The sequence below is a fragment of the Eretmochelys imbricata genome, chromosome 5, assembly GCF_965152235.1.
Source record: "Eretmochelys imbricata isolate rEreImb1 chromosome 5, rEreImb1.hap1, whole genome shotgun sequence".
NCBI classification, from domain to species: domain Eukaryota; kingdom Metazoa; phylum Chordata; order Testudines; family Cheloniidae; genus Eretmochelys; species Eretmochelys imbricata.
In genome coordinates, this window is record NC_135576.1 from 89,030,318 (window position 1) to 89,057,635 (window position 27,318).

At 42.4% G+C, this 27,318-nt stretch overlaps 1 protein-coding gene across 5 annotated transcripts in view; it reads left to right on the forward strand.

Moving 5' to 3' along the window:
- The first annotated feature begins 2,391 nt into the window (after positions 1 to 2,391).
- FANCC (FA complementation group C) overlaps positions 2,392 to 27,318 on the forward strand; it is a 155,738-nt gene continuing 130,811 nt past the window's right edge. For 3 of the 5 annotated variants that reach the window (XM_077817485.1, XM_077817486.1, XM_077817482.1), the window contains exon 1: positions 2,392 to 2,633. The gene's annotated coding sequence lies outside the window, so the exon portion shown is untranslated. The remainder of the gene's footprint in view (positions 2,634 to 27,318) is intronic. The other 2 variants (XM_077817484.1, XM_077817483.1) reach the window with 2 other exon arrangements.

Consider the following 27,318-nt stretch of genomic DNA (forward strand, 5'->3'; position numbering starts at 1 on the left):
GGATAACTAGACTGAAATTAGGAGAGTAAATGAAACAGTGAAAAAAGTGAATATATGAATAGCATAGGAAAGGATGAATGGGCTGAACTCCTAAGTACTAAACTTGTGTGGGGGGTCAGAGATTTCAGTGAGATTACTTGAGGATCAAAATAACACTCAGAGCAACAAGAGTGGCAGAACCTGGCCCTTTCATAATTAATGTACTCAACAGCAAGTTTGACCTGATACATGTACAAAATTAGCAGGGGGAGCAGACAGTCCTAGTGCATATTCTCTTATTGGAGTACCAATACAACATTTCAATCTTCAGAGGAAAAAGGTACCTCTTATTTTACACAAATAGAAACTCACAAAATTAAAATAAGAACCCATAATTTTTGCATTTCTAGGTGGCTTAGGTGGGAAGGAAAAAGGTCAATTGGCATTTAAAGTTAGGTTGACCCAACCCCACATTGAAAAGACAAGAAAGGAGGAGGAAAAATTAAGCTGAGGATTTTCTCCATGTAGTAATCAGAAACTAGAAAAACTGCTGGTGGTATGATAGGGTCACCTGTTTCCTAGGAAGTGGACTAAAACTACCAAGAATTGTCCAGTGGTTAAGGCACTAGCCTAGCCTAGAAGTCTGCTACAGATTTCCTGTGTGACCTTAAGTAAGTTACTTAGCTGCTCTGTGCCTCAGTTCCTGATCTGTAAAATGGGGATAACATTTCTCTACCTCACAGCAGTATTGTGAGGAAAAATGTATTAAAGATTGTGAATCTCTTTGGGATCTACTGATGAAAAGTGCCAAAGAAGAGCTAGATATTATTTTACACAGGCTACTGAATAACCATCAGCACATCAATCACAACCTTTACTAACATTCTAGGCCAATTAAAGATGAGTTTCCTTATCCCACTGACAGTCATATGAACTAGACTAGGGGTTCTCAAACTGGGGGTCAGGACCCCCTCAGGGGTTCACAAGGTTATTACATGGGGGGTTGTGAGGTGTCAGCCTCCACCCCAAACCCTGCTTTGCATGCAGCATTTATAATGCTGTTAAATATATAAAAAAGTGTTTTTAATTTATAAGGAGGGTTGCACTCAGAGGCTAGCTATGTGAAAGGGGTCACCAGTACAAAAGCTTGAGAACCACTGAACTACTCTGTTTCCCCATTTTTATACTTAGAGTCAAATCTTGCTTTACTCATCTGTGTAATTCCATTAAAATGTGGGGAACTATTTCACTGAGTATGATCTGGCTCTTTATGGCAATGCTTTCGTAAGTGTGGCCATGCACACAGCAGTGCAATGTTTTTTAAATGTATAAATAACATAACCACAGTTTTGACTGCTTAATTTCTGTGGGGCAGAAGCAACTGAGTGTGACCTGTTGTAAATCCAACCGGTTCGGGTTGAAGTTGCTGTACTTGTTTCTGGAATACCCTATTCCTAAGAGCATCCAAGTTAAGCACAACTGTCAAAAAGAGATGGTAAACTAGTGTCGCAGCTATGACGCAAAACGTAGCGACCTGAAGCGTGCTGGGGGGATGCAAACAGATCAGGAGCTGACAAACTCAGATCAAGTATTGTGCCGAGCTCATAGGTGGGGGAGTAGGTGTGTGTGTGTGTGAGAGATAGACAGTCAGGCGGGGGGGGGGGGGTGTAACTCTAAAATAATAGGTTTCAGAGTAGGAGCTGTGTTAGTCTGTATCTGCAAAAAGAACAGGAGGACTTGTGGCACCTTAGAGACTAACAAATTTATCTGAGCATGAGCTTTCGTGAGCATCCGATGAAGTGAGCTGTAGCCCACGAAAGCTTATGCTCAAATAAATTTGTTAGTCTCTAAGGTGCCACAAGTCCTCCTTTTCTTTCTAAAATAACAGTGATGTTTTGCCTAAATATAGCACATTTCTTCCCATCCAGCTACTCCTACTCAGCTCCTTCCCGCCTACGCTCCCCGTACTCGCTACTCCCCTCCAGGCCCCACGTGCCAGCTTCTCTCCGTTTTTCTTCCCCACCGCCCCCAGGGGTCCGACCCCAACACCGCCCTTCCCTATAGCCCCACCCCATGCGCGCACGCGCGTTAGGAGCAGCTGGTTAGTGCGGGGAGGAGGCGTGGAGTAACGTCACTCCAGCGCAGGCGTCCCAGGAGGCGCGAAATTTCCAAACCGGCGGCGCGGCGCGAGGCTGGGGGCCACGGGGTAAGAGGAGGGGGCGGGGCTTGAGGAGGGTCCGGGGTCATTTTCCATTATCGGGGCCCCGTGTCCCTCAGGCGCCAAGGGGGAGGCCGCAATTGCCCCCCAGCGCCGGGCGGTGAGGTTAGAGGCTGCTCTGCGGCCGCCGGCGGGGGGGCGGTGCCGTGCCCGTGCCTTCCGCTCCGGGCGGGCCCGGTCGCGGGGGACGGGTGTGGGTCCCTTCCGCAGTGGCTCCGGTCCGGGGCGCTGCGAGGCCCTGCTGCTGCCGCCGCCTCGCTCGCGGGCTTCCCCCCTCCCCCCCGCGGGGGTCGGGACCCTGCGCTGGCACCCGCCCCTCGCTCCGGGCAGCGCCCAGGCCTGAGGGCGCCGGCACTGGCGGAGGTGAGAACAGGGTGTTCTTCAGCTGATCCCGGCTTGGTCCCTTTGCGCTGGTGAGAAGCGTTTCCCCTGTAGGGTGAGCAGATGTCCCGATTTTGGGGTCTTTTTCTTATATAAGCTCCTATTTACCCTCCACCCCGATCTTTTCACATTTGCTCTCTGGTCACCCTATTCCCCAGGGTGTGTGGCAGCCCCGAGCAGGGGCAGGGTCTCTGCAGGGCCAAGCGGGGCACCTGGGGCTGCTTCTCCCTAGCTTGAAACTAACTAGGTTAACAAAAAGAAAAGGAGGACTTGTGGCACCTTAGAGACTAACCAATTTATTTGAGCATAAGCTTTCGTGAGCTACAGCTCACTTCATGGGATGATGCCTGTTTAAACTGTACACAGCTGATGCCCTAACACTCAATGGGAATCACATCTCTAAATCCCTTGCAGCTCTTGGAAAACGGGGGGTGGGTTTAACTTTGCCAGGATTTACTCAGTTCCTAATAATATTTTGCATTTCTTGGGCATCTTCCACTTGACCACAACAAAGCTCTTTATAAACGTCAGTGAATTAAACCTCACACTTTGCCTGTAAGGTAGGGAAGCCATTACAGAACAAATTCATTCCTGTTACTACTAAAGACAGTATAGCAATATCAGGGCTGTATTTGGTTCTGTATTTGTAATGTTTTGCGTAAGGTGTATGGAAAGGGTTTACACTGTGACTCTTCTCATGGTACTTTGCCATAAATTCATATTCATTAATGTACATCGCTTGCCATACAGCATTGCTAGCTTCTCCTTGCTACGTTGCTGTTGTGTTTCGTCCTTGTTCTGCAGCTGAGAGAAGATAGTTAAGTCAGCTTGCCCTGGTTATTTTTGAACTTTTTTGAGAAAGCCAACAAGATTGTCAATTACTGTCAAACATGGGGGTGACTTTTGTGATTCTGACATGTATATACTAGGAACTGCAAGGAGACAACATGTAAATATTCATTTCACATAGGTCACAACCATCAGAAAACAACTGGTCTGTTTCTGTCAGTTACTAACAAAATCTGGATTTGAATTCACAATACAGTGATGAAAGTCTCTGTATCTGTTACCAATGGCCCTAACCATCCAGTCTCAGGTTAGGATGGCAAGTGGGAATCATAAAAGTCACTGTATGGTTTATTGCAAATGGCTTTAGGCCTCATGCCAACAGCATACAATTTTAGCATACAAATACACATCCAAAAGATCTACTGAGAGGAGAACAAATAACTTGCAACTTCGTTATACCTGGTCTCGAACAATCTGAACCCAACTTTTGCACGGTGTAAGCCAACATTTTGAGACTTCTGTGCTCTAGGGCAGAAACTGTCAATGTGCATCTTTTGCCACAGTGTATCTAGTCTTTTTTTCAAACTGAAATTATTTATATTACTGTTGTGCCTAGGAACCCTAGTCATGGACCAGGACCCCACTGAATTAGGCGCTGAACACAGAACAACCACAAATGGTGCCTGCTCCAAGGAGTTTACAATCTGAAGCATAAGACAAAAGACAGGCAGAGGAGTATAAGGAAATGATATAGTACAGTGGTTCTCAAACTTTTTTACTGGTGACCTCTTTCACAGAGCAAGCCTCTGAGTGCGACCCTCCCTTGTAAATTAAAAACACATTTTTATATATTTAATGCCATTATAAATGCTGGAGGCAAAGCGGGGTTTGGGGTGGAGGCTGACAGCTCGCGACCCCCACACGTAATAGCCTTGTGACCCCCGAGGGGTCCCGACCACCAGTTTGAGAACCCCTGATATAGTATTTGTCAACATAATAGGCAGTGGTCATAACAAACCAGCAGCCTAACTGTTATCAAATATATTGCAGTCATCATGACAAAGGAGAGTTTTGAAGAGGGATTTGAAAGTGGATAATGAGGTAGTTTTGCAGATGTTTGTGGGGAAGGCCTCCCAAGCATGAGGGATAGAATGGGAGAAAGCAGAAATAAAACTAAACAAGTGGACTTACTAACATCATGAGCCGAGGGGAGGTGAGTGCTGGCAGCTCGATAGCAAATGAGAGATGATTGGTAGTGTGGGGATTAACTGTGAAGGGCATTGAAAGTGAATACAAGCAGTTTATTGCATCAAACATAGAGAAGTGGGAGCTAATGGAGGGATACAAATGGAGGGAAAAGAAATTTCAGGAGAAGCAGCCAAGTTTGTCTGAGGTTTTTACTCACAATTGTAGATGGGATTTCAAAAATCCACCTTCCAGAAAACTTGAAAAATAGGTAGCAAGTAAACATAATACCATTCCCTCTCTTCTTTACTGATGATGATTCAGACCTTCTCTATTGTTCCATCCACTTCAAAAATGCCTGAATTATTTTTTTTGAAGCTTTCCTACCTGTGACTGTTAAGACCTTGTTCTATAGCGGATCAATTTTCTGTGTACTTTTTAACCCACATTTTGATTTTCTTATGTTAGGGTTGCCACCTTCCTATCTTTGTGGGATGACGGTTTGTGCCACAACATTATGGTGATAGGTCCTATTTCAGATAAATTTGGGACACTTTAAAAATAGTGACAGGCCCATGAAAATCATTGTCTTGTAAATTTTGGGATAGACAACAAGCTCTCTTCTCTGCTCCTGTCTTTCATCTTATCTTTTTGGTTATTTTTTTTCTTCCTTCCTGCTGTCTCATCTCTCCCCATCCATCTTTAGATAATGTATGGGCTGATATTTCTTCACCATTGCCATCTTTTGGATAGAAATAGATCTCTTAAATTCTTGCCCTCTAGTTCTTTTGTAAAGTGGCTATAAACCCTAATACTGTCTACCCCCAGTGGAGATTTTCCTAGTGACAGTCTTGTGATTTGGGAAAAGAAAATCAAGATTTCTATTTCCCATGTTGCATGTATGTTTTATGTCTGTATGTACATGGCCACTGACTGTTACATACTATTTTTCTTTGTGTTTCATCTCTGTTCCGTCTGTTCTTTTTCATTATTCTATGTTGTCTCTGATTTTCTCTTATTCTATAATATCTTTCCTTTTCCCTAAGTGTGTTTTTAGTATTTCCGTACAATTGTAGAGCTGTTATGTTTATGGCTGAGTATTCATTTTAGAAGATGGCATGTCTGATTTGTAGCTCTAGCAATAGTTTTTCTTATACTGAAATAATTATATAGCACATATTATCTTCAGAGTGTTTTATAAGCAATCTTCAGAGGAATGTTTAATATAGAAGGTGGGAATATCATTTGCATTTTATATTTTTGCTGAAGTAGTACTGAAGGTAAATGGAAAAGAAAGAGAGGTTTTTCATTATTGGGCTTCAGTGATCCCCAGGAATACAAATAGAGTAGCAGTATAGAGAGTATATAAATATACTAAGGAATAGCTTTGGAAAGAGAGAACTCTCTATTAATTCAACATTGCTTAAGATTTAAACCTTCTGATATCATGGATTTCTGAGTTAAGGCTCCTCTGATAAACTTAAAGCATGGTTCTATGTTGAAAAGTGGCATTGTAAAAATGTGTAATGCCGAGATTCCAACCCTCCCTAATTTTCCATAATCCTATGTCATTTTGTGCAAATTGTGGCTGAGAAAAGTACGAAGTTCCTGCCCATCACTGTAGATGAACTTCTTACTGACATCTAATATTTTTTGACCAGAGCATGGAGCTCATCATCTGTCAGAAGCTGTGTGATGTATAGATCTATAAGATAATGAAACATGTAGGTACATGCTGGTTGTTGCTTGGTCTGTGTCTGGCTCAGCTCATCCAGCAGTGGGAACTACTCACCATGTTCTTCTGGACTGAAGCAGCAAAACTGGAAGTTCATTCTTGGGGCATCAGGTGCAAAGTTACGACTGTCAGTCTACATTGTCTTCCTTTGCAGCGAAATAAAAAACCAACACAGATGCTGATAAGTCTTGTGCTGAGGTGACAAGCCACAAAACCAGACCATAAGCGACAACCTAGTGAAAGTCAAGATGGGCCACGCAGAGCTGAAATCAGCTATATTAGCAACAATCAAAAATTGAACCTGGAGTAGTAGCGACCCACAGCCAGTTATCAAAGTCGAAACTGGGCATTGCAGCAAAACAAAGATTATCTCAAAAGCATTGCGACTGCAAGCATACAGATTAGGTTGCTGATGCCAAGCATGACAAAGCAACTGAACTGACATCGGATGCCATTCCTATGCCAAAAACAAGCTGCAGAACTAGGCGTTGAAAGTTGTGATCGTATAAGACACTTGATTTCTTCACAAGTGAAACCTTATTGCCTGTTCTTAGACTATACAATCATGATCTTTGATGAACTGAACGCTGCAAAAAGAGGAGTTGCTGATTCTCACACTCAGATGTCACTTATTCAGTCTTCTGCAGTGATTTCTGTATCTGCTGAAGGATTATTCACAGCAAGACACACTACAGGAGCGCTTTCCTTGGTGTCAGATCAATGACATGTCATCTGTTCCAGTGTGCACCAGTTGTGATGAACAATGGCATACCATGTCACAGATAACGGAAGCCTATGGCAAAACAGCATACGATGCTCTAGCTCAGGTAATGCAAGTGATCTTCAAAGAAACTCGGATACAGAATTTTGTATTCTGCGTGGGAAACAAACTGAGTTCAGAACAAATCTTGGTGATAAAGGTTTGGAATCACTGATGATCACTAAAGTGGACTTACTTAGTCAACCGTGCCACTTGAAAAATCCGGCAAAGTATTCTTGCGAAAGACCAAGCAAGGAAACCTGCTTGCAAAGCAGTGAGGATGTGGCCAATATCGTGATCAGACCTGGTCTGGTTACTGATGGTACTAAATAAAATGTTACCTCAGTTTATATCACTGTTGTTACTATAATGTTCACAGAAGTGCATCTAAAATGCACTGCAAGCATTTAAAGCACTACCCCAGGCCCCCTGTATTTTTGTTTGGCATCGCACCTTTGAGAGTTGCCACTAATCCAAGCAACCTCCCTAATTCCCCCCTAATTTTTTTTCATAAATATCCGTAAAAGTCTGAGCCAGGTCGGTATCTCTGATAATGGACTTCCATTTTCAGCATGTCTCGTTGGTTTTCAATTATGATGTGGTTGGAATAACAGAGACTTGGTGAGATAACTCACATGATTGGAGTACTGTCATGGATGGATATAAACTGTTCAGGAAGGACAGGCAGGACAGAAAAGGTGTGGGAGTTGCACTGTATGTAAGGGAGCAGTATGACTGCTCAGAGCTCAAGTATGAAACTGCAGAAAAACCTGAGTGTCTCTGGATTAAGTTTAGAAGTGTGAGCAACAAGGGTGATGTCGTGGTGGGAGTCTGCTATAGACCACCGGACCAGGTGGATGAAGTGGACGAGGCTTTCTTCCAGCAACTCACAGAAGTTACTAGATCACAGGCCCTGGTTCTCATGGGATACTTCAATCACCCTGATATCTGCTGGGAGAGCAATACAGTGGTGCACAGACAATCCAAGAAGTTTTTGGAAAGGGTAGGGGACAATTTCCTGGTGCAAGTGCTGGAGGAACCCTAGGGGCAGAGCTCTTCTTGACCTGCTGCTCACAAACTGGGAAGAATTAGTAGGGGAAGCTAAAGTGGATGGGAACCTGGGAGGCAGTGACCATGATATGGTTGAGTTCAGGATCCTGACACAGGGAAGAAAGGAGAGCAACAGAATACAGACCCTGGACTTCAGAAAAGCAGACTTTGACTCCCTCAGGGAACTGATGGGCAGGATCCCCTGGGAGAATAACATGAGGGGGAAAGGAGACCAGGAGAGCTGGCTGTATTTTAAAGAATCTTTATTGAGGTTACAGGGACAAACCATCCCGATGTGTAGAAAGAATAGTAAATATGGCAGGTGACCAGCTTGGCTTAACTGTGAAATCCTTGCTGATCTTGAACACAAAAAAGAAGCTTACAAGAAGTGGAAGATTGGACAAATGACCAGGGAAGAGTATAAAAATGTTGCTCGGGGATGCAGGAGTGAAATCAGGAAGGCTAAATCACACTTGGAGTTGCAGCTAGCAAGAGATGTTAAGAGTAACAAGAAGGGTTTCTTCAGGTATGTTAGCAACAAGAAGAAAGTCAAGGGAAGTGTGGGCCCCTTACTGAATGAGGGAGGCAACCTAGTGACAGAGGATGTGGAAAAAGCTAATGTACTCAATGCTTTTTTTGTCTCTGTCTTCACGAACAAGGTCAGCTCCCAGACTACTGCACTGGGCAGCACAGCATGGGGAGGAGGTGACCAGCCCTCTCTGGAGAAAGAAGTGGTTCGGGACTATTTAGAAAAGCTGGACGAGCACAAGTCCATGGGGCCGGATGCGCTGCATCCGAGAGTGCTAAAGGAGTTGGCGGATGTGATTGCAGAGCCATTGGCCGTTATCTTTGAAAACTCATGGTGACGCAGGGAAGTCCTGGACGACTAGAAAAAGGCTAATGTAGTGCCCATCTTTAAAAAAGGGAAGAAGGAGGATCCTGGGAACTACAGGCTAGTCAGCCTCACCTCAGTCCCTGGAAAAATCATGGAGCAGGTTCTCAAGGAATCAATTCTGAAGCACTTAGAGGAGAGGAAAGTGATCAGGAACAGTCAGCATGCATTCACCAAGGGCAAGTCATGCCAGACTAATCTAATTGACTTCTATGACGAGATAACTGGCTCTGTGGATGAAGGGAAAGCGGTGGACGTGTTGTTCCTTGACTTTAGCAAAGCTTTTGACACGGTCTCCCACAGTATTCTTGCCAGCAAGTTAAAGAAGTGTGGGCTGGATGAATGGACTATAAGGTGGATAGAAAGTTGGCTAGATTGTCTGGCTCAACGGGTAGTGATCAATGGCTCCATGTCTAGTTGGCAGCCGGTATCAAGTGGAGTGCCCCAAGGGTTGGTCCTCGGGCCGGTTTTGTTTAATATCTTCATAAATGATCTGGAGGATGGTGTGGATTGCACTCTCAGCAAGTTTGCAGATGGGAGAAGTGGTAGATACGCTGGAGGGTAGGGATAGGATACAGAGGGACCTAGACTAATTAGAGGATTGGGCCAAAAGAAATCTGATGAGGTTCAAGGACAAGTGCAGAGTCCTGCACTTAGGACGGAAGAACCCCTTGCACCGCTACAGACTAGGGACCGAATGGCTCGGCAGCAGTTCTGCAGAAAAGGACCTAGGGGTTACAGTGGACGAGAAGCTGGATATGAGTCAACAGTGTGCCCTTGTTGCAAAGAAGGCCAATGGCATTTTGGGATGTATACACAGGGGCATTGCCAGCAGATTGAGGGACGTGATCATTCCCCTCTATTTGACATTGGTGAGGCCTCATCTGGAGTACTGTGTCCAGTTTTGGGCCCCACACTACAAGAAGGATGTTGAAAAATTGGAAAGAGTCCAGCGGAGGGCAACAAAAATGATTAGGGGACTGGAACACATGACTTATGAGAAGAGGCTGAGGGAACTGGGATTGTTTAGTCTGCGGAAGAGAAGAATGACGGGGGATTTGATAACTGCTTTCAGCTACCTGAAAGGGGGTTCCAAAGAGAATGGAGCTAGGCTGTTCTCAGTGGTGGCAGATGACAGAACAAGAAGCAATGGTCTCAAGTTACAGTGGAGGAGGTTTAGGTTGGATATTAGGAAAAACTTTTTCACTAGGAGGGTGGTAAAACACTGGAATGCGTTACCTAGGGAGGTGGTGGAATCTCCTTCCTTAAATATTTTTAAGGTCAGGCTTGACAAAGCCCTGGCTGGGATGATTTAGTTGGGGATTGACCCTGCTTTGAGCAGGGGGTTGGACTAGATGACCTCCTGAGGTCCCTTCCAACCCTGATATTCTATGATTCTATGATATCAAGTTTGTTCCATTTTCAAGAAACAAGATTTTTTTCCAACTGCCAGCCTCACAAACTCTTCCTTGGCTTTTGCAGTTAAACTGTGTTCTTTCCGTCTTGTGCATCAGCACCAGTAATATGTTTTCTGTAGGTAAAATTATGCCCTCAGCTACACCTGTACAACCACTTTAGTCATAAGTAGATTGCACAGGTGCACAGTTGCATGGGTATATCTGAATTTGGCTTTCAGAGTCATTATTAACGATGGATCCATAATATGGAAAGAATGATGTTATGGGGCTTATTCCATCACCAACTTACTTACCTGGTCCTTCTCGCATGAACAGAGAGCAACAGTACCCGAAGTCCAAACTTGCAAACAATTCAATGTTTATTGGGGTGAACTTCCAGTAAGCAAGAGTCCAGTTTCCTTCGTTAGTGTCCCCCTTCCCAGCTCTGACACCACAGAGGCTTACCGGTGTCCCTGTTCCCATTCCCCCCCTTAGCAAAACATGATTCCAATTTCCCCACCCCCATTCCCTGTTCCCATTCCCCCCTTTAGTTCCTGATTGACTGCAGACTATATAGTAAAACTTGTGTTCTGCTTAGCCATACCTTAACCAATCATTTTACTAAAATGTAACTAAGCAATCCTAATCTATTGTAACATGATTATTTAACCAATTATATCCCACCACCTTAATTGGTTTACACCCAGCAAAATTAATTATACAGCAGACAGAAACAATCACAGAACCAGACAGAGATTATACAGACAAACAATAGGGAAATGGGACTACAGTGATAGAACAATAAAGAAATGAGGATTTCACATCCCAGCTTTTGATAAGTGAGTTCTTGGCCAACAGGATGCTATCAAACTAAGTTTCCTTTTACATCTTCTAGGCCCTTCCCTTTCTCTGGAGGTGATAGGCATTATCGGGACAGGATTGTATTCCTAACAGCCCAGTAGCACCTTATTTCAATGTGACTAGTTTGGAATGTGAGGATGTGACTGTTCGCCTCCCAGCTTATGGCTGCCTCTGCTGCTTAGCCAAAGGCCTTAGCCTAAGAACAGGGCCTCAGACTGTCACGGTAAGAGAAGGCCCTTACACTGGCAGAGAGTGATTTTGATTTTCTTTTATACCTCTATAACTAGCTAAGTGATAAGAATATACCTGAATTCTTAGAATATAGGCCTTTACAGACAGGCCTGAATATCTATATCCTAACAAGCCCAGACTGACTGTCAGAGCTCAGAGTTTGTGGGCTCTCAGTTAGGGGGAGAAAATCTTTTGACTTGCAAATATAACAAATTTGATATGACATCATTGAGACACAATGAACATGGAGCTCTGCAATGCCATTTTTAGTTACTAACAGTACAAGTTCACATTATGTGTTATGTAGCATCTAGGGACGGTCAAGGACTGGGATCCCATTGTGCTAGGTGTGGTATACCTACAAAAGAAAAGGATGGTCCCTGCCCCAAAGAGCTTCCTAAGTATTATGGTTTGTTTCATGAACACAAATGATTGGGGAATGTAAAGTAACAATAATCATCCTTTGCATTTCTATGGTGGTTTCTATCTGTAGATTTCGAAGCACTTTACAGACATTAATAAATTGAGCTTCATAAGATCCTTGTGAGATTAATATGTATTGTCCCAATTTTATAGGATGAAAATCAGGTACAAGAAGATTACGTGATTGGTCCAGCATCACACAGGAGGTCTGTGTCAGTGCTGGGAATCAGACTCAAGTCTTCTGGCTCCCAGATCTGTATTTTAACTGCAAAACTATCATTCTTCCCTACTTCAAGAGCTACTAGACAGGTTTATTTTCCAAATCTAGATTAACTGTGACTGTATTGAAATATTCAAAGCACTGTGATAAATTTATCGTGTTATACAGCTAAATTGACATATGAGAGACCCCAGTTTTCTTGGAGCAAGAGACATACCACTAGCAAATACTTCACATACTGTATATCAAAAGTTCTCATCTGTCATAAACTGACGTAAATTCATGAGGAATTCCCTTCCATTAGAATATGAGAGCTACAGTAACTCCTTGCTTAACGTTGTAGTTATGTTCCTGAAAATTCTACTGTAAGTGAAATGATTTTAAGTGAATCCAATTTCCCCATAAGAATTAATGTAAATCTTATCTAAATTTAATTAATTTAATTTATTAAATGAATTATATTATATTAAATTAAATTATATAATATAATTTATATTAAAGTAATTACATATAATACAGTAATAAACAAATATAATAATTTATTATAATAAATAATGTATTTAATATAATTTATTATTAATGGAATTAATTTAAATCTTATCTAAATTTAATTGCAATAATCTGTGTAAATTGTAATAGTATAATAAATTTAATTGTATAGTCTGTGTAACTAGCTGGAATCTTTCTCTGTAAAGGTATTCTTTTAAGAAACCCAAAGAAAACATATCTTGTCTAATTCAAAAGAATTAATGGACAGTTACAAATTCCTAGGGAATGGTATTAAATTTTGTAAATAAACACATGGTGTTCTAAACTTAAAAGAAAAAGTTGCTCTCGATGCCATATAATCTTTTTATTCTGCAGCAGAAATAACCTTTGTTGCTTGTGGATTTAGTGTCCTAAATGAACCTTTACTAAGAAGACCTTATTCTGTGTATGTGTAGATGGAGGGAAAAATACCTGAGACTCCTTTGCAAGATGCTCTTACAGCAGTGTGCTGCTAGTGGAGCATGATTTCATTTGACAATATGCTTCATGTTGTATATTAAATAAATTAATTCATCCCAGTTTTTCACCATAGTCTGAAGTAGCCAGTAGAGACATTGGTACAAGCATACCCCTTTTTCACCTAGATTCATTGTGACTGACTTTCTGGGCTCTTACTGGAATTTCTGTAAAAAGTTTTATCTCTTCCCCAGTCTACTGTATTATCATTTTCTATATTGCTGAAAGTCTAGAATTCAGCATGTTTTCCTTCACCATTGTAAGTAGTCTCCTGTATCAAGCCTGAGTTACCTAAGTTGAGTGACACATTCTTCCCTGAGCAAGTCCTTGGGAGGCTTTGCGGCTTAGTGGATCGACTGGGACTCAGGAGACCAGGGTTCTATTCCTAGCTCTGCCACTGGTCTCCTGGATGACCTTGGGCAAGTCTCTATGCCTCAGCCTCCTCACATGCATGGTGATACCTACCTCCTTTGTAAAGCACTTTGAGATCTACTAATGAAAAACATGATATAAGAGCCAGGTATTGTTAAAAATATCTGAATTCACACAAAAAACCCTAAAATTTTGATTCCACAGCCTTTTCAGGGTGGAGCTTATCTCCAGAAAGAGGGAAATGACTTAATATAAGACAGAAGGCCATAGGTGCTGTACTGGGATGAGTATACATTTAATTATCAGTAGACAGCTTCTTATCTCATGTTCACATACTTGTGCTGAAAAGTTTAGGCCATGATTTTCCTCTTTCTTACATTAGTTTAAATCAGGATTAATCCAGCTGAGGTCAGTGGCATTACATGGGTATAAAAATATCACAAATGAGAGGAAAAGGCCAAGTGTTTCTAACTTTTTAGAGGATTGGGACTATATCCTTTCACTTTTAGATTAAATTCACAGTGTGTAACAGAGCATTGTTTTGACTATGAAATCAATGCTCAGGTTGATGCATTGCTGTTGAACTTGCTGGGTGGAGGTCAAATTCATAGCCAGAGAACCTTCTTCTTATCCAAGTTATGGGAGAGGATGTTCTTGTACTCATTTAAAGTGATCCTTTGCCACCAATTTTAATGTATTCAAGTATAAATGGGACTTGTTGACTTGGTACCAATGCAAAGGAAGGCATGTCCTTTTACTTTTTCTTGCCTGCAGTGTAGATCATGTATTATTGTTCTGATCTCAGGGACAAGATTGTCATACTACTGGTTGTGCATATTTTTCACCAACTTTTCCACCGCCTTTTTGGTGGAAGGAGTTGTGGGAAGTTTTAATTCTCCAGGACAGAAGAAACAACCTCAGATGGCTTTGGCCCCTTGATGAGTTGAAGAATATATGTTTTTGTGGAGTTTACCTTCCAGGGTGGATAGAAATAGATGAATTAAAAAAAAAAAATCAGATTCTTTTAACTTAAATAGGGTTTTTTGATTTTATTTGTTATAAATGTGTTTAGAAATAAACAGGTTTAAAATGACATCTGAATTGAATACAAAATATGTTAAGGCCTAAATTTATTATAATCTCTTAAAACATTTAAATAAAAAAAAGCTGAATCCATGAGCCTCTATCAAAAATCTTGAGTTAAAGGCTGCTTTTCTATATATATAGAGATTTTTTCCCCAGTTCTAACTTCTGAGGTCAAGCTTTATAAATATGGCAAAATAGGTCCTATACTGTATTAAGGGCTTGTTTTGTTTAATAAAAATAAATTGTATATACTGTTTTGTGTGTTTAATTAAATTCCAGTTACCATCCAATGCAGCTTGATACAAATCATGCACAAAAAGTTAATTATCTAGTAAATAAGTAATGTATCATTCACCATTTTCTAACATACTAAAAATGTACAATTAATACAAATCTAAAAATATTAAGCTATATAATTGCTTAATAAATATATATAGTTATAGCGTACCCTAGGATATACCAAATCTAATGTAAAAGCTCTATTTACTTGTAAATCAACATGTTTTAATGTTTATATCAACCAATGAAAATGCACTTTTTTTAACAAAATTCCTGAGTACAAATGGAAAAGTTGATTAAAATCAATTTAAATCAAGACTTTCCACATGCTGATTTAAATAACCCTATTTAAATCAGTCCATCCAGATTTAATACCCAAACGTAGAAATTCAGTCAATATCATACCTTTTAGAGAGAGGAAAATTATTTACCTGTTACTCTGGTTCTCTGAAGAATCTAGTTTCATACTTGCAAATATTTTCAGAATAAGGCTAAGCTTTATTTGTCATTTATATTTCAGCATAATTTATACTTATAAATTAAGGAGTTTCTTGCTTTCTGTTAATCAGAGACCTTTTAAGGGAACATTCTGGAAGGCACTGATACACCAGTGGTTAATTGGTGTACAAAACATCCCTACTTGTGGTTTAAAGGGTTGAAACTCAGGCAGGATCTCTTTCTTTCTCTCTTTTTCCAATCTCGTGGAGGAAGCTTGAGACCCAGTCCGGTCAAATTACACACTGAGAAACCAAATTACAGGTAAGGAATTTCCCCTTACGCTAGTCGAGTGGTTTGCCGAAAAAAAACAAACAAAAAACACCCCTTCCAAAACCCACCTCAAACTCTGACACTTATCTAGGTTCAAATTGTTCCCTCTGAAGAGCTATCTGTCCCATGAGAGGGAATGAGGAGAAAAAAAAGGTTTGGTTTTCTGCTCTTTGGTTTATGGTTAAAACAAAACAAAACAAACAAAAAAAACAGTCTCTGTACAGTCTTATTCTGTCTGGGGTCAACATACTCATCAAACTCCTTTATTAGATGTTTTGGGCATTATTCCTGGCAACAGTGTCTCACCACTTGCGCTTTTTCTTTAGTGAGATGGTAAAAAAGCTTTACCTTTGTTTTTTGCATCTGTTATCCCCCATGGTCAGCTCTATATACAGACTCAATTCTTGCTTCCATTCTTTTGCAAAGCTTTTTGTCTGGAAATCCAGTATTTCCAGTAGTTTTGAGTCCTCTATGCTGCCTATTTGCTCTGGTTCTAGGTGTTGTTTTGTTTGCCTGTTAATCACACTCATTTCCTTGCTGTAGGTCTCACTAGACCAGTAGTTCTCAACCTGTTTACTATTGTGGACTGCATTCAATGCATTCAACCTATTTACTGTTTTGGGCTGCATTCAATGCTACCTGTATGGCTCTGAGGATGTCACAGCTGTGCGCTGATTGGGCTGCAAGCGGTCCACCGGTCACAGGTTGACAACCACTGCACTAGACGAACTGCTGTGAATGTATACCAGGTGCTGGATAATAATATAAAAGTACTCCATGCTTGTAAAACTAAACTGGCTCCTTATTCAGTGAATTATTTACAGAGTTTCTGCAACTGCATTCCAGTCATGTGCAGATTGACTGACTTTCCTGATGCCTCGTCTAAACTCTTCCCTCCTGCAAATTATGCTCATTCATCCAAGTTCCATTCAGGTTGCCACACGGTCTAAGTGATTCTCCCTGGAAAGAAAACAAAGTGGGCTTGATATCTTTCATCAGGTATATTGGACATGGTCCTTGGGATCAGACACTCTGACAGTTCACATCCCATTTATCTTAGTGATACAATGGGAATATTTATGGAAATCTGAGATTATTCAGAATGATTAGAAAAGTTTATTTATAATCCTGACTGCTGCCAGACGCTATAGAAATGGGTATAGATTATATGGCAAATTGAAGAAGTCCGTAAAGTACAGCAGGAGAAAATGCCTCTTTGCTAGTGGTAGTTAGAGCGAGTTCTGGGTCAGTGAGTTTTGTTGACTCAGAACTAACTGCAGGCCTCTAAACCAGCTGTGTCTAGAGTGAGACTTTGAACTTGAGCCAAGCTCTCTCAAATTGGGAGCAAAAAGGCTACCAATAACTTTGTTCAGCTGGGTTACTGGACATTGACCAGAGGGGGGTATCCTGTGGTGATAAGCAAGAATTTCAGGAACAGCTTTGTCCCTTCCCCAGATAGCAACCCATGTAAATGGCACAACATAAATGAAATCATCTGTCATCTACATCAGGCGGAACAGGGAGTGAGTTGGAGTGCAGCAATTTCTAGCCTCAGAGAATCGGGAACAAATGGAGCAGGGCCCAGCCTAAAACATCTAAATAAGTTCCTAGTGGAGGCTTGTCTTTAAAACATTCCCATTTTACCATCCTCGGACAGTTCTTATGTTTTGCAGATGGGTGGCAGACTTTTTTCCCCCTCCAACTTTAATCATTACCATTTGATCTTACATGTGTTCCCAGGCTCTCTCTAGGATCATGCTAGGAATAATACTGGTTTTAGGGAAGAAGGCAATTCATTTATCTTTTCCTGGACAATTTTTCTCATCAGGGTTCTTTACAGATATAAAACTGAAGCTAATATACAGTGAAAATAATGGTTCCTGGAATATCTTGTATTCAAGAACAAACAGGCACACAATACCAGGGAAGTCAATCATAAGCCTGGGCTGAGAATGAGTACAAGGTCTCATATTAGAAGAATGTTGAGCGAAGGTGAAGGTTGCCATAATAGAAAACAAGTGGTGTCCAAAAACAAAAATCCAGTACTTATTGTAGCCTATTGGGAATTCTGATCTCATACACAAGCATGTTTCAGTGATTCAGAATTCTTATGATACGAAGCCCTAATTCTGGGTATCCCCTTTCCATCTTGTCCTATCTCATCCATTGGCAGATATCTGGACCCAGTTGTATAATAACCATTCCCATATTGATGAATGAAGAGAAACAGATTTTTAAGGGATTTGCCTGATTCAATTAAGGGGATGGGTACCAGAAAGAGAACACAGATGGAACACACTGATTGAGTGAGGTCTTGGAGTACTGCTCCTTCCATAGTAGCAGACCTATTCTGTTTTTGACAATCTGTGTCTGTTTGTGTTTTTTGTAGTTATTATGAAAACCCTATTGGCACTATCCCAGAGAGAAATTCTCTTGTCCTGGGTTTAACAAAGTTTCTGATCTCTACATGCACTGTCTGCCAAGGGAGAGATGAACGTTAAGCCTTACATGGCAGAAGACATATTAGATGAGTAGCTCCTATACCCAGTAATATCTCACTAAACATAAGGCAATTTGTTGGGCTGGTAATCAACTTCCTTGCATTTGGAAACAGTAAATAAAGTGCCTCTGTATCCGGACCTGGGATGTGAGGTGGTGAATGACATTGTGCAAAGCTGGGTAGGGTCCCTATAAGTCTTCCTATCTTTTCCACTGCTCCCCAGGGAAATACAAAGGACAGGAATGAGAGAGTTGCAGTAATACTGTTTATGCTGCTATGGCTCTCAAACTTGATTAACTTATCATTGGAAATTTTGAGGTCTCTGTCTCACAGAGGAGGTCTGCTATTGCAAGACAAGCCCTCCATTGGGACTAGACAAGTTAAAATGAATATTTGGAAGAAGCGATTATTCTCGTGTACCCCCCAAAAGAAATCAAATAAAACTTATTCTGCTGGGTGATAAAAAGCCCATAGTTTAACTAGTTTGATCAGTGAAACATAGCCTTGAATGGTCATAGCCCAGGAGAGCTTTATTGTGTCCAAGCAAAAAAGGTCAAGGAGATGTCCCTATACTTCCTGTCCATTAAAGTAGGCCTCCCAGTGGTTACTAACCCTGATCAGATGAGCTTTTTTTTTTTTTTTTTTTTTTTTTTTAAGCTGAGGGCTTTCTGTGACACGCAGTACTGTGCTTCTAATTCAGACAGGTAGTTCTCACAACTTTCATAGCATTCACTCAGAAATAGTCTCAAGTTGTAATGGGGGCGGTTTAGGTTGGATATTAGGAAAAACTTTTTCACTGGGAGGGTGGTGAAGCACTGGAATGTGTTACCTAGGATGGTGGTGGAATCTCCTTCCTTTGAGGTTTTTAAGGGTTGACAAAGCGCTGGCTGGGATGATTTAGTTGGGGATTGGTCCTGCTTTGAGTGGGGGGTTGCACTAGATGACCTCCTGAGGTCTCTTCCAACTCTGATATTCTATGGTTCCCTAAATAAACTCAAGAAATACTCTTCCTTTGGTTAAGCATCAAAGGGTAGGTCTACACTTATGGTGGTGTGTAGAGTACAGATATAAATAAGTGAAAAGACAGTGAGGCACTGCTTAGGTGAGAAGAGTATAGACACACCAGACCCCTAGGGGGTGTGTGTGTGTGTGTATATATATATATACACACACCTTACATGTCTCTACACCCCCAAGCAGTGCCTTCCATGCTGACACGACTATTTTTAGCAGTGTAGTGTCCCACTGTCAGAGCTTTTCCTTTCTGCAGTGGAAGAGTCCAGCAGCAGGAAAAGGCTCTGGCAGGAGGGAGGCAGTGGTGAAAGGCTCCAGCAGCTGGAGCCTTTCGCCAGAGCCTTTCACTGCCATGTGTCGCTACACACTGCAATGTGGACACAGCCTACCTTTTTCTGCAGCATGTAGTTACATGGACCCTAAATATCACCGCAAGTGTAGACAAGACCAAAGTCCAGTCTTTAGGAGCACTGTCAATCTCAGGGAAGAGTAGTCATGTCTCCTGTATTCAGATCTGTTAGATAGCCATTAGTTCACCAAGTTCCATATATTGGTCATCCAGTCTCAGCCAATGCCATTTCCTTTATTTGGCAGAAGTCTTCTAAGAGCCTTAGTGCCCAGGGGAAGATGGAGGAGATATTTACATCTACCTCAGGTTGGATGTCCATAATTAAAGAATGATCCTGCTTCCCACCCTGGAGGCACATTGCTATGAACGTTCCATTGTAATGTATCTGTAGATTTTAGCATGAAGAAGAATAGGAAAATTTACTCATGCTTATCTGAAAATTTCCTTTCCTTAAGTAATAATATCCACAGATCTGGCCCACCCTGGAGACAAATGGATCATCCAGAATAGTGATGGAAACTGACATCCAAGGATATGGGTTTTGTTATCATTAAGTGGAATTTACCATTCTCAGCGTCAGAAGAAATTTGTGTTTTTCCTCAAAGTATATTTAAAACAATCTGTACTTTTAAGAAAGTAGATTTGAATTTTCCTGGCTGTGGAAATTATCTCAGCTGGAGGAAATTCAGGAGTTGGGGCATTCCCCTTCTGCCAGTGACTTACAGGTCTAAGTCTGTCTCTATGCTGCAAACAGGCTGACATTGTAATAGATCTGTGAACTTATTACTTAAGGAAATTTTCAGATAAACATGGATAAATTTTCCTATTCTTTTACTTAACTCCAGACTTCATTTCCCTTGTATATACTTGTGGTCTGTTTCCATATACAGATTTTCTTTCAGGGACTCCTGCTTTTTGTCTCTAATTAATTGCTTTGGTAAGCCCCATCATACCACTTAAACTTAATTCTCATTTTTTGAGGTTTACTAAAATTACTCACTCTCTTTCCCTAAACTCGATTTTGTTCTGAAACTATTTCTCTGAAGAACTTTATATGCTGTGCTATTGCTTTGTTACTCTTTTCTTTCTACCATTGACGTGATTGTTGACTCTCTCCATCCATCACTCTCTTCCACCCTTCAATCTTTTGCCTCTCTCTCCCATTTCAAAATCCACCCTGCCGATCTTCAGTCCTGGCTCATCCTCAACATCTGCTTCCTTTGCTCCAGCTCTCACACTGTGGAGTGATTTCGGTGGAAATCCTGTGATCAGTCTGACTTCTCCACTACATATTTGTTCTCTATTTCAGTTCTGCCATCTTCCTAGCTGATTGTATCTCACACCCACAATCCCCTCTGCTTTTTTGCTATCTTTGGCCCTATCCTCAAACTCTCTGCTCCTCCTGCCTCCACTTCTCTCTCTCTCTCAGATTTTTTCCAAGGGAAAATTTACAAAATATGATATAACCTTCACCCTCCCCTCAGCGTGCCTTCTCCTTTACTCCTACAAATCTTGCATCCGTCACAGATGCAGAAGTTTATTTGCTTTCCTCATCCCATCTCCTGATCTCCCTTTTGCCCACTCGCAATTCTCTTTCCCTCCCTCCCCCAATTCTTCTCGTTAACTGCTCTTTCCCCTTCACAATAAAAGCATTCTCTAGTCTTTCCAATCTTGGGGGAAAAAACCCAGCCAATTACCACCCTATCTTTCTTCTCCCTTTCATCTCTAAACTCATTGAATGCACTGTCTACAAGTGCTATCTGGAGTCCCTCCTCCAATGTCATCCTAAACCCTCTCTCTAATCCAGCTTCCTTCCCTTGCATTCCGCTCTTGCCAAAATGTCTAATTACCTCTTCCTAGCTAAAGCTCAGGACCAGTACTTCATTCTCATCCTTCTTGACCTGTCAGCCGCCTTCAACACATTTAACCATGTTCTTCTTGAAATCTTGTCTTTTGTGACTGTTCTCTCTTGGTTCTCCTCTTACCTCTCTAATCACACATTCAGTGTCCTTTGGAGGATGTTGTTATTCCTCCAGCTTTCTGTTGGGGTCCCACAGGGTTCTGTCCTTGGTTCCCTGTTTTTTTTCCCCTCTGCACCTTGTATCTTGCAAACCTCATCAGCAAACACAAATTCAACTACCCTCTACATGTGATGACTCTCAGATCTGCTTCTCTTTCTAGCACCTATCCCCTTTTGTTCAAACTAAAATGTGGGCCTATTTCTCTGACATCTCCTTATGGATGTCTAGCTTGTGGCTCAAGCTAAACATGGCTAAAACAGAGGTATTAATCTTTTCCCCCAAACCCTTCCCGCTAATTCTTTCTCCATTATTGTGGACAACACCATCAACTTGCCTGTCACTTAGGCCTGTAACCCGGGCATCACCTTTGACTCGTCCGTTGTCCACGTCCTCACATCCAGGCTACGTCTCAGTCTCTAAAAATGGTCTTTCTTATCCACCCGCACAGTTAAAACTCTTCTCTAAGCTACTTGGTATGCTAAGCACAAGGTGGGATATTAGTTGATGTCTGCTACAGACTACCAAAACACACTAGGAGAAAGGATAACCAACTTTTTACGCACCTATCTTTTAATGTGTAGGGATAAAAAAGCTGTATGATGATGGGGGACTTCAGTTGGAGTGACATATGCTGGAGGTGATGTGCTGCTGGTTTTAATACATCCTTGGAATTTGAAAAGGCTATAGATGACAATTTCCTAACTCAGAAAGTGTTGCATCCACCATGGGGGAATTCTGTCTTCTGCCTCATCTTGACAGATAAAGAGAAACTGATCACATAGCTAAAAATTAATCGTAGCACAGGTACAAGTGATCAAGACTGGGTTATATTTATAATGTGCAATCAGAATAAACTCCAGATCAGTGATATGTATACTTGGTGCTTTAAAAGGGCCAATTTCACAAGGCTGAAAACAGTTATAAATCAAATCAGCTGGAAGGAAGAAATTAATCAGAAAAATGTGACTGATAATGAGGAATTGTTTAAGAACACTTTATGAGCTGCCCAAAAGGGACATTTGAAGAAGAAAATGGAAGAAAAGGGAAATTGACAGTAATGAATATAAATCAAAAGCTAGGAACTGTAAAAATTTGATAAGAAAAGCAAAGGAACATAAGGAGAAATTTATGGCCAACAGAGTTAAGGACAATAAGGAATTATTAAAGTATATTAGGAAAAAAAAGAGTCTTAATATTAGTTGGTCCATTAGTAGATGGAAATGGTAGAATTATCAATAATAATGCAGAAAAAACAATAAACGTTCAATAAATATTTCTTTTATGTATTTGGGGAAAAACGGATGATGTAATCATATCATACGGTAACATTCTTTCCATTCACTATTATTTCAGAAGGATGTTAAACAACAGACACTAATGTTAGACACATTTAAGTTAGCAAGTCAGATAACTTGCATCCAGGGGTTTTAAAAGAGCTGGCTGAGGATCTCACTGGACTGTTAATGTTGATTTTCAGTAAGTCCTGGAACACTGGGGATGACCAGAAAACTGGAAGAAAGCTAATGTTCTTCTTCGAATGGCGTCCCTGTGGGTGCTCCACTCTAGGTGTCTGTGCGTGCCTGCGCCGGAGATCGGAGACTTTTTGCAGCAGTACTTGGTTGGGGGAAGGGCGTGTGCAGGAGCTGTCTCCTGCAGCCGTTGGAGCCTCTTCTAGCCTCTTGTCCCTTCAGTTCCATCTGCAACCGAGGATGATTGAGAGGGACCTCTGTGGCAGTGCTAGCCTTGATACTTTCTGAAAGAAAGAAAAACATTACATAGTATCTTAGTATTAGTCTATACATAGTTACATAGTTTAGTTAGTTCCTCTTAAAGGCTTTTTTTCTTAAAATAAAAAATAGAAAATAAATTCTTTATTTCGTTCTCAGTTTAGGAATAGCTCTACGGTTTACCACTCCATTTAACTTCCCGCCCTCATCTATCCAGCAGGTTCTGGGAGGGACTTAATTGTAGTCATTCTGGGCTCAACAGGATTTAAAAAGTGTGACTTATGCCGGTCTCTGATGGCCAGGCATCCTGAGAAACTCATATCTCCCAGAAATGCATATACTGCAGCAACTTGAAGTCAAGAGCAAGATGTGATAGGGATTTCGGTTTGAAAATGCTTATGATGGAGAAATCCCTCCAACCTCCGCAAGAGACGTCCTCCAGGGAGTCTTCTAAAGCAAGATCCCTAAGCAGCGATAAGGCTCTGACTTCCAGAATTGTCAGGAAGTGAGCCTTGACCTCTTGAACAAGGGACTCTCACAAAAAGAGAGCTTCCCCAGTGAGGTCTTCACCCTCCATGCTCAACTCATCTAGAGAGAGAGCACTTATGAGGCACTGGGCTCCTCCGACACCATTCCTCAGCGGACCTCTGCTGAACCTCAACGCATGGTACTGGAGTCGAGACGTCAAGCCTCCTCCATGGCACGGCCAACCCCACTGCGGAGTGCGGCACAGGCATTGGCACCGCAATCAATGCTACCGGCACCAACTTACAACTCAATGCTGGCTAACAAGCCGAACCCAGCACCGGTCAGTGCTCCAAGGGCAGCACTCAAGGCGGTACCAGCGCAGCTCCTAGGCCACAGTGACATAGAGGTTTCCTCTGCACTGCAGTCACTACTGCTCGGCACTGAACGCTCCCTGAGCTACATACCACGGTACTGTCCTTTGTCTCCTGCACCGATCTCCATGCATAGCGACGAGGAAGAAGACGTGAAGGACAACTGCTTCTCCTCCCAACATTCATCACCATCACAGATGAGACCTACAGGGAAGGTTACAAAGCCTAAGCCTCTTTCCTTCGAGCATTCTCAGCCCTAGTATGCACAACACTGGCCTTACCCATTACCACCTTACCCCATGCAATGGCCACAATGGGTCCTTGGGCCACATACCAGAACCCATATTCTGGCCCCCCTTCTCCAACCAGAAGGAGATTCAGAGTACCTCCATCCTTGCCACACAGAGAAACCTCTGACCTCCCTGAGACAGAGATAGACGAGGAAGAGATACTATCACAGGCAGACATGGATGATACACCACCTGCCCCACACTCATCTTCCGCACCAGAGGAAGCGGTGATATTGTCTACCCCAATGGCACCAGATGACCTCAAACAGTTCCAAGAAATCTTCAAAAGAGTAGCAAACAACCAAGCCGCTCCACACCACAAGATAAAGACCACAAGAGATTGGACCTCTTCGGGTGTAAAGTTTATTCCTCAGCCACCCTTCTGTTCAGAGTTGCCAACTTTTCTCTACTAGCAAATTACGACTAATTATAGTAAAATACAAGAACTCGTGGAGGACCTCCCCGAGCACAAACATCCTCAACTTACCACCCTTATTAATGAGGGTCAGGTAATAGCCTGCACAGCGCTGCAAGCCTCAATGGATGTAGCAGACACATCTGCCTGAACAACCGCAACAGCTGTGGTTATGAGAAGAGCATCATGGCTGCAAGCTTCGGGGATTCCGAAAGAACTGCAGCTAAAAGTGGAGGACCTTCCCTTTGATAGGGATAAATTATTCTCGTGCTCCATACCACGAAGGACTCCTGAGCGACGCTGCACACGCTAGACATACGCTCACCTCCTAATAAATGCCCACGGTTTATACGATACCAGAGGTCATGAGACACCTCATTTAACCGTTGTCAACCATGGTACTTCATTCAGAACAGAACCAAACAGGCTCAGAGGCGATGTGCTCTGCAGAACCAGGCCTCGTCTAACCTCCCATCTACATCAAAGCCACAATTTTGAAATATTGGTGACCTCCCACACCTCTAGCACCAATGGATACCCCATCCCACGCTTTTGGTCATTGTCTACGCCCATTTTACCATGACTGGGCTGCTATAACAACAGACCAATGGGTATTGGAGATCATAAAATCTGGCTACACCATCCCTTTCACAAACATCCCCCCTCCCCTCCCCTGTCTCTCCTCAGGGACCCCTCTCACGAGCACTTCCTGCAACAGGAAGTAGACCACCTCCTAGTGCTGGGTGCTGTAGAACCAGTACCACACCAATACTGAGGGAGGGGTTTTTATTCCAAATATTTCCTGAGAGAGAAGAAAGGAGGGGGATGGAGACCAATCTTAAGATCTCCAAAAACTCAACAGGTTCATACGCAACCACAGGTTCAAAATAGTCACTCTGGCCACAATAATCCCAGCGCTAGACGGGGGGGCTGGTTTGTAGCCCTCAACCTCCAAGATGCATACTTCCATATTACAATACATCCTGCCCACAGATTATTCCTGCGGTTCACAGTAGGACCCAACCATTACCAGTACAGGGTTCTTCCTTTCGGCCTATCCATTGCTCCCCGAGTATTCTCAAAAACACTTGCGGTAGTAGCAGCATGTTTACGACACAAAGGAGTCATAATCTTCCCTTGTTTAGACGATTGCCTACTCAAGGGTGCCAACTGACCAGAAATGGCATGACCACAATAGACTTGTTTCACCAGCTAGATCTACAGAGAAACGGAAAGAAGTCCACCCTACGACCAACTCAGTGCTTAGAGTTTATCAGAGCCGACCTAGACTCCATACAAGCCAAGGCAATATTACCAAACCACAGATTCACTACATTGGTCAATCTTGTTTCCACAGTGACCATCAGCCCACAAACTTCAGCAAGGACATGCCTTCAGATTCTGGGGCATATGGCAGCTGTGATTTTCATAGTAAAGTATGCCAGACTCCATATGCGCTGTCTGCAGTACTGGTTGAGCACCCAGCAAACACACTCTCAACAGAAGAGTGACACTACCACCAAGGGACATCCTCTCACTACAGTGGTGGACACAACCAGGGAATGTATGCTCAGGGATTCCCTTTCAACAAAAACCCCCATCAGTGACTATCACAACAGACGCCTTCCTAATAGGCTGGGGTGCCCACTTAGGTCACCACACTATACAAGGCAAATGGTCCACGACGGAAACCCAACTACACATCAATCTCCTGGAGCTCCGCTTGGTACACAATGCATGCCACCACTTCCTCCCACTTATACGGAAGAACTCAGTCTGTATTCTCACCAACAATACAGCATGCATGTTTTACATCAGTCACCAAGGGGGTGCCCGGTCTCACTCGCTATGGGTAGAAGCCATGAACTTGTGCATCCACAACAATATAAAATCACAGCATCATACCTACCGGGATGCCAAAACACTACATCCGACACGCTCAGCAGGCACTTCTCAGAGAAATACGAGTGGGAAATCCACGACAGTGTTCTCAGCACGATATCCCGAAAATGGGGTCACCCAGTAATCGACCTGTTACAAATCACAAATGTCCAGTCTTTTACTCGAGAGCAGGCCTGGCCCCGGGATCATTAGGGGATGCCCTCCTCATCCCGTGGAACGTGTCACTCATGTACGCCTTCCCGCTGATCCCACTGGTCATCTGCAAGAAATGTCTCGACAGAGCATACATCATTCTCATTGCCCCCACATGGCCCAGACAGACTTAGTTTCCATACCTGTCACACCTAGCAGTTGGTGCCCCACAACCGCTGCCCTTATGAACGGACCTCCTGTCCCAGAACAAGGGCCTAACACTCCATCCAAACCCAGTGAAGCTCCATCTGAAAGCGTGGCTTCTGTGTGGTTCCAACATGGAGAACTGAACTGCTAGGAGAAAGTAAAACCGATATTACTAAATAGCCATCGTCTCACCACTAGGAATACTTACCGCCAGAAGCGGAGAAGATTCTCCCTTTGGTGTCAGCAAAAACAGCTGGACGCGACAAAGGCGCCTCTATCTATGATCCTAGA